We start from the raw sequence: 7,445 nt of genomic DNA, 5'->3' as shown, positions 1-7,445 counted from the left end.
ATAGTCCTGCTATTCATGGGATGGATTATTTGGGATTCATGCTCTGGGATGGATTATTTGAGTTATTGTTTCCCTTTTTGGTTGATTTAACCCAATGTATTCCTACATTTGGTGAGCATTTAAACGACTAGGCAAGATGCAATCTTCATAAATTATTACAGACCAGTGGAAGTCTATCACATTGCATATAGGATTTTGAGTACAGAGTAATGAAAGATCTTGCTCTGAGTCAGAACTGGCATCTTTATCAAGAAAAAAGTCTTTTAAAAATAATATGTGTAACAGACTATAAATGAATGTATATCAATACAATCCATTAAATACATGCAACCTGCTGAGATATGGCAGTATCATTCCCGTATAAATCAGTTCATAAACTCGTTTTTAATTTTTTTTTGGCAGAGTTATGAAGCCAATTAGCTTGGTAATAAATATTCAGCTTTAATGGGCAAGTAAATAATTAATGTTATTGCCTTTGTAAATTTAGCTTTTCAGTTATAAATTAACATAATTAAGAGTAATGTTTCAGTATGCATTTTACCAGCCAAATCTAAATCAAGCAATTAAACTGTAGGTTTTCCACATCAAATGAGTTGCGTTTATAATGATACAAACTGCAGAAGTAAATTTGTTTTTCATGGTCAGATTCATTACAAAAACATGAAGGAGAATATTCTGTAGGAGATGTAATCAAGTATATTATTTGAAGAACCATTAATATATACTTTAACTACTTTTTGTTGTCCTTCCACAGTAAAATAGAAAGGGGAAAGCACACTTCCCATCAGTCTCTGGCACTGGGATAATTGTCTGGGTGTAATTATAACGCTCACTGAAAAATGGTTATTGCTGAAGAACTGTTGTCACATCTCTTTGTTGAATTGATTGCAAATATGCAAGGTATGGATTTGAAAAGATAAAAATTGCTCTGTAGTCATTAACTTCAAAAGCTCCAGGCTGACTGAGACCAGCTGGGAGTTTGATCGTACCTCCTTCCCCCACCCCACTTTGTATTGCTTCTTACTTTCTGTGATGTGCATGTGCCACCCTCCTGTGCCATTCCTCAAACTTAGTGAGCAACCAAAGCAGTAATGCTGTTCTTGGGGAGAACAGATGGGTTAATAGGAACATATAACTATTAGCATTTCTAATTGGGATGCAAGTCAGAGCTGCTGAAATCCAGCCCTTTCAGCAGCTGCTACAGAAGAGCAAAGCACGAGGCTGTAGCTTCAGGTGGGCTCAGGAGGTCACAACGCGATTTCTGAAGTTGCATTTGAGGAGTGGTGAGGGTATGTCTGAAGCCACAAAGCTCGTGAAAGCTTTCAAGCTTCTGGAACATCAGACAGTATGAACTCAGGCCATTCTCTCTCTCTCTCTCTCTCTCTCTTTTTTTTTTTTTTTTTTTTTTTTATTTTAGAATTGCACAACAATTCTATTTCTGTGAATGGTACCAGCTTGTGACTTAAAAATACTTTTTTTTGGGTGGAAACAGGAAATATCCAGGAGAAGTGACTCTAAAGCACATGCCATGCATGTGTAACCACATGCATGCATCCTCACAGAAAAACTTGAAGTTTGAAAATATGTCTTGAGTCAAACAAGGCCTGAAAGCCCCCACTGAAGCAGCAGAGATATAGATGTTTCTAATCTTGCAGGCTCCGCAGATTGCAATTTATCATGGGCTGAGCAGTCTATTTATAGCTCTTCAAAATGTTTCTGAGAGCAACATTTCGCAAACTGCCAAAAGTTTGCAGGTTTGTAATGAGAAGAGTTTCTTGATGCACAGGCTTGCCCACATCCAAACCTGTTCATTGACATTTCTAAAAGCTGTGATTTCATAGTCATTTTATGTCCCATAACCCAGGGGGCAAATTTATCACTGGCAAAAGCCTACTGAAGTCGGCGAAGTTACACCAGAGATAAATTCAGGTCAATGAACGTCGTTTTAGTGTTGTTCAAACTGTTTGCGGTGCTATGCAGATAGATGGCTGTAGGCTTTTTTTGCTGTATCCAATTGTTTAAGGGTGAGTGGACTGAAAAAATTTATCCTTGAGCTGAATTTCTGCTAATTGATTTATACATGCAGAACTGCAGTGCAGTTTTGACAATGTTATTTTGGGTTTTAGAAGGACTTAAAAAAAAAAAAAAAAAAAAAAAAGGCAAAGCACACTAAATTCTCTTGCCTTATATCTACAGGATCATATTTCCAAAGAGATTTTAAATGAACATAGTCACTTGCTGGGTATAAGAGTTTGGGAATATAAGCGCCTGATGGCACAGACAGTTATCCTGCAAGCACAATTAACTCGGTGTAAATGTGCATCTATAGCAGGCAATCGGTGATAAGGCAGATTTCTGTTTCAAACGCTGCACTGTGCTGAATAATTGTCAGCTGTATTTTGTAATTATTCCTTGTTAATGCCTAGATGCAGAGGCGTTCAGGTGCATTGTATTCTTTCTATGGTGGCTAATGGGTCTTTTCATCTGATGTCAGGCTTTACCTGGACCCTGTAACATATTTCTGGCTGGGGTCTGCTAATAAACTACTTCAGAGTCAGCAGTCTTGAGCTGTGTCTGAGGAGAATTCAGCATATTTTGTAGCAAGGTTGCATCTGATAGTCTACTTCTAGCTGCTTTGGTTTTCAGCACAAAAAGAAAGATTGCTCTAAGACTACTGAGAGCCTAATGAGATTGAAGGCAGGTCAGGTACTTGCTGTTCAGGCTGGTTCAGCCGTGCGGTCTGCTGGATGCTGTATTTGTGCTCCGTTCATTAAGCCTTGCAGTGTGCCGAGGAAAGCAGCTTCTACCAACTTGAAGCAGTGTGACGCTGCCTTATTTTATGGATGAATGAGAGTATTTTGGTTAGTTTGGAGACTTGCTGGAAAAGTCCATCTAACCTGCCTCCGGGAGCAGACAGCGGGAGGTGTTTACATGGGTAAGCTCTGAAGATTTTTCTCATGTTGGAGGCAGGGATGCCTCCAGTGCCAATACTGGATTGCTCAGCACTTTGCACTCATTATTGAAGCTTTTCTTTAATTCAACATGTAAGAGTAGGTGGTCTGATTGGGAAGCTGTAGACTAGAGCAGTGTGTGTGCTTGGAAAACGGAGAGGGCATTAAGGAAGTCCTAGTTTGCAATTACAGGTGTATTGGTGGCTGTGCACCAGAAGGTCCAGTTCTGGGGCTAGCAAGTACTCCTGTTTCTTTACGGTCCTTTTAAACTTGTATCAGCTTTCTTCAAACTCTCAACACTTCACCTAGAAAACTCTGACGTCCTCCTGCAGCCCCAGGTCTGCTCTGGCCTCTCCTTGCCTCTCTGGAGCACTCACCCAGCCCTCCTGGTCCTTGTCAGCCCCTGCAGGCACCCTTTCCTCCTCCCTGATGCTCCAGCAGACCTCTGCATGCCCTCTTCAGTATCCTCCTGGCTCTGTCCTTTTTGTACTAGTTGCTGAAATTAAAGCACTTAAGAGCTGTAGAGATTTAGCAGGCTTTTATGCGGGTTTCCAGCTCGAGTTGAGGTTATTTTTCTTCAAATATATGATCCACCTTGGATAAGCTACATTTCAGGAGTTAGTATGGTGTTTTTCAAGTGTCAGTGAATTTGATATACTTTGCAGGCTAACATGTCAGATCTGTGCAGTAAATAAGGCTGCCTTTTTGTGTCATTTATGAACTTGGTTGACTCTTACTTTTCCCTTAGGTTGTAGCAGTGTAAAACCAGAAATGAGGGGTGTGACTTTCAGAGTGAGAGCACATTGTGTACAACTAATTTATCAAACAAAACTTTTCAAAGTTGGAAAAGTGGTTAAAAACTATTGTTTTTACTAACATAACTAAACTTGGCTGAATGTGTCAAAGGAGAATCACACTGTGGACTCTCAGCAAAAGCATCACAATTTGATGCTCTGTGTGGATTTTAAAATCGAAAAGTGAGAAGAATAATCTGAATTTATAATGGAAATCCCTGCTCAGATTCCAGGCTGACAACTGACTGACAGCTGTGTGTCCTCTAGGTGCCACAGAATCCAATATATTTATATTTTCTCAAACATTTGACATACCAGCTTATCCCAATATGTTCCACAGAGATAAACAATAAAGTTACAGTTAAATAAATAACTTCAGAGATAAGCAACTTTAGCAAAGGACGAAAGGCTTGCTTAGCAATGACATTTAACAGGAGCTGGAGATATGCATTTACTTATTCATTCTCCAACAATTAAAAAAAAAAAAAAAAGAGAGAGGAAAAATGGCAGTAATACAAATCAGAGGTCTCTTCAGCATGACAGATTAGGACAGCAAAACAGTGACTTCTTATGACCAGTCTTAATGCAGGCTAGTAATAAATCTCACAATTCCAGTGAGAGCAGGGTGAGGACAGTGCCAGGACTGTTGGGAAATTTCATCTGCACTATTATAAAGAGAGTCCTGGGAAGAATAAATAAATAAAAGTGAAAGCATGTCTGAAGGAGATACAAAGAAGTCAGCCATCAGTTTTGGGTGGCAAAATGAAAATAGACTGAGTTGAAATGAGATTAAAGTTCATAGTGGTCAAGCTAATACTTTTGCTACAGAGAAAGAGAAGTACAGTATGTTTATAAAAAGCTTATGCCGTAATGCCCTGATCCTGTAATATGATCCACTTATATGCTATCAGCTGTGGTAAAGAGATCCAAGGGTATTTGAATCTTCTAGTAATAAACAGCATTCCTCATCCTGGTGCTCAGCTCTATTACAGTCTACTGCAAATGCCCCAGCAGAGTCTCTGTACACTAACTTGGTGCAGTGCAAGTTTATTTTGGAATGGATCCAAAAATAACATCTTTTCCCTTGTTAACATAATTTGTTTTACCTTTTGGCATATATTGACAAACATTTCCCTTGGGACAGTTGGGGATGTCACAGCACATCCCACCTCCGCAGCCCTCTGGATGCAGAGTGAAGCCCTCATCCTGGTCGCTTGTGAGCCCCGGGAGGAGAGGCAGCAGAAGAGGAGATATCTGCGCCGTGGTGGCACACAGTCTGTCCCAGGCATGAGGAAAGAGGAGATAAGGGAAAAGAAAGGCACTGGCTTCACTTTGTCAGTGAATTAAGGGCTCTGCCATACTAAATTTGGAAAGGAAGCCTTTTAGCATGCTGGAAAAAATAAATAAAATAAAAAAAAAAAATGCTGGTATAGTGCAGTTCAGCTGGAGAAACATGCTTCGCGTTTGCTTTGAATAGACCTGATGGAGCCACTTACATCACACATGAAAGTAAGGCTATCGGTTTAAATGTGATACCAAGACTATGACATATTTGTTTGCTAGTTACACTCCCATTTTAAGCTTGAGTAAGAGGAAATCCAGTTAGATACTGCTGTATTGACAAAGGCTGTACCACACAGTGCCTCTGAGAGAAACCTGTCGGCTCCTTGTTGGCAGAACTGGCTTTATTTCATTATTGAAATATTTTGAATAATAAGTGCAAGCTGTTTGGTACTCATTCTGTCCTAAATCCAGAAAATCAGTTAAGCATTGCCCCACTCCCCCAAGAACATGTAGTCATTTGACAAGGACAAGTGCATTGCTGGAACTTTGTCCTTACTTTTCATTGAACTGACAGAAGAAACAATCTCACAGGAGAGCAGCAGTACAAGGACAGATGTGAATGTAAGCACTTTCCAGCATTGGTAGCCCAAGAGATATTATTTTATACTGTAACCAGACTGTAGGAGTAGTAGTAAAAGTAATAATAATAATAAAATAAAAAACCTTAATGGTGTAATGCAGTGCTAGCAGCTAGACAGTTAGACAGTAGCTTGTAACTTAATGCTTTTGAACATGAGTAGCAGCCTTTGTAAGCAGATTTTTTCTTCAAGATACACATTTTATTTCAAAAGGGAAATATTTCCACTGTGTATCTGGATTTCATTATCAACAATTATTTACTTTTATGCAGCAGTAGCAGCAAGACTTGTGCAGATTTTAGCGTTTTACTTTTGTACCTCATCACATTAATACTTATTTCTTCTTTCCCTGGATACCTTTATTTTTCAGTTAGATGACAAAAACAAACAAAATAAAAACACATCATATAATTATATTAATTTCACTCAATGTATTCTCCATCTTGTCACTACCTGCACTCTTTCATTGAGTTATCTTCTTCCGGAAGCCCATCACACCACCAGCCTCCACCAAATTTCTAAATCATGGGTGTTATCACCTGAATTGCAGTTCTGCTATTTCACTATTTGTTTTCTTGGCAGGGAAGGAAAAAAACTCAAAGCAGCTGAGTGCCAGTATTGCTGGCAACTTCTGTTTTATTTATGTTTTGTACTGAGCCATCGTGAATGACAAAGTATGTCTGGGGACACGGTCGTGGGCAATGCTCTAAGTGTTAGAGTTGGAAAGGTGCCATAGTTGCATTGCTACCAATTTTTTACCATTAGCCTTCCGGAAAGAAGGATTCAAAGTCTCATTTTATTCTCTTATTCACCAGTGTCACCTCTACACTAAATTAATGTAAGATCTTTACCAGAGATGGAGCTGACAGGATGAGATGTTGATCCTACAGCTTCCTTGACGTGGCAAGAGCAGAGAAACAAATCCTATAAAACATAGAAGCCAGCCTCCCTTAGCTTTGAGCTATGAGGAGTCATGGGCATCCTTTGAGATAGTCAAATACCCTTCCTTTCAGCTGAAGCCAGTGAATGTGTTGGGAGCATTTTAAGCCATATTGTCCTGAAGCTCTCTAGGAAACAGTGAGCTTGATCCCGAAGACAGGGCAAAATGCAGCAGCTGTTACTTGGCTGTACGGGGGCTAATGTCCAAGGCTGTAATTAGAAGATATATCTGCTAATGAATTGTTGTAATCCCCTGCTGTGTTCTAAGTCTGCTGTGGGATCTTTTTCTTGCACTTACAGAAGATGCTGACCTTGTTAAATATTTAGCAATAAAAATGTGTTTTTTCCCTGCCTGTTTCACAACCTTTTTTTCTGGCTCTACCAGCTCCCCTGTATTAGTTTTGCGTGTTTGCCCAGGTGTAGCTCTAGGGAAGGAGGGTATTTACAAGAGTGCATGTGCTCGTGCTGCATATGCCTGACTGTTGCACGTGTCTGCATGGCTGTACACATGCACAGAGTTTTGATTTCCTAATGTCCACACTACAAGTAAAAGCCAAAAGAACTTTAATATTTAAGCAAGGAGATACAGTTTCAATTATTTTTAAGTCATCACACTCCTTAAATATTTAATCTTTCCCAAGCCCAACTAATTTCTTCAATTGCAGTTAGGTAGGTTGCAATTAATTTTTGATGAGACAAACTGATACTGATTTGAATATCTACTATACTGTAAGATTTGTTTGCAAATATGTTGTTCAGCTTTCAGATACTGCTTTTTTGCCCTATAAAAAGCTGCAAATTCTCACTAATATAGTCACGTCTGGCCATGAGGCCTGTAC

Source organism: Aythya fuligula, chromosome 14 (assembly GCF_009819795.1).
Source record: "Aythya fuligula isolate bAytFul2 chromosome 14, bAytFul2.pri, whole genome shotgun sequence".
Lineage (NCBI taxonomy): Eukaryota > Metazoa > Chordata > Aves > Anseriformes > Anatidae > Aythya > Aythya fuligula.
This window is presented reverse-complemented; position numbering follows the sequence as displayed.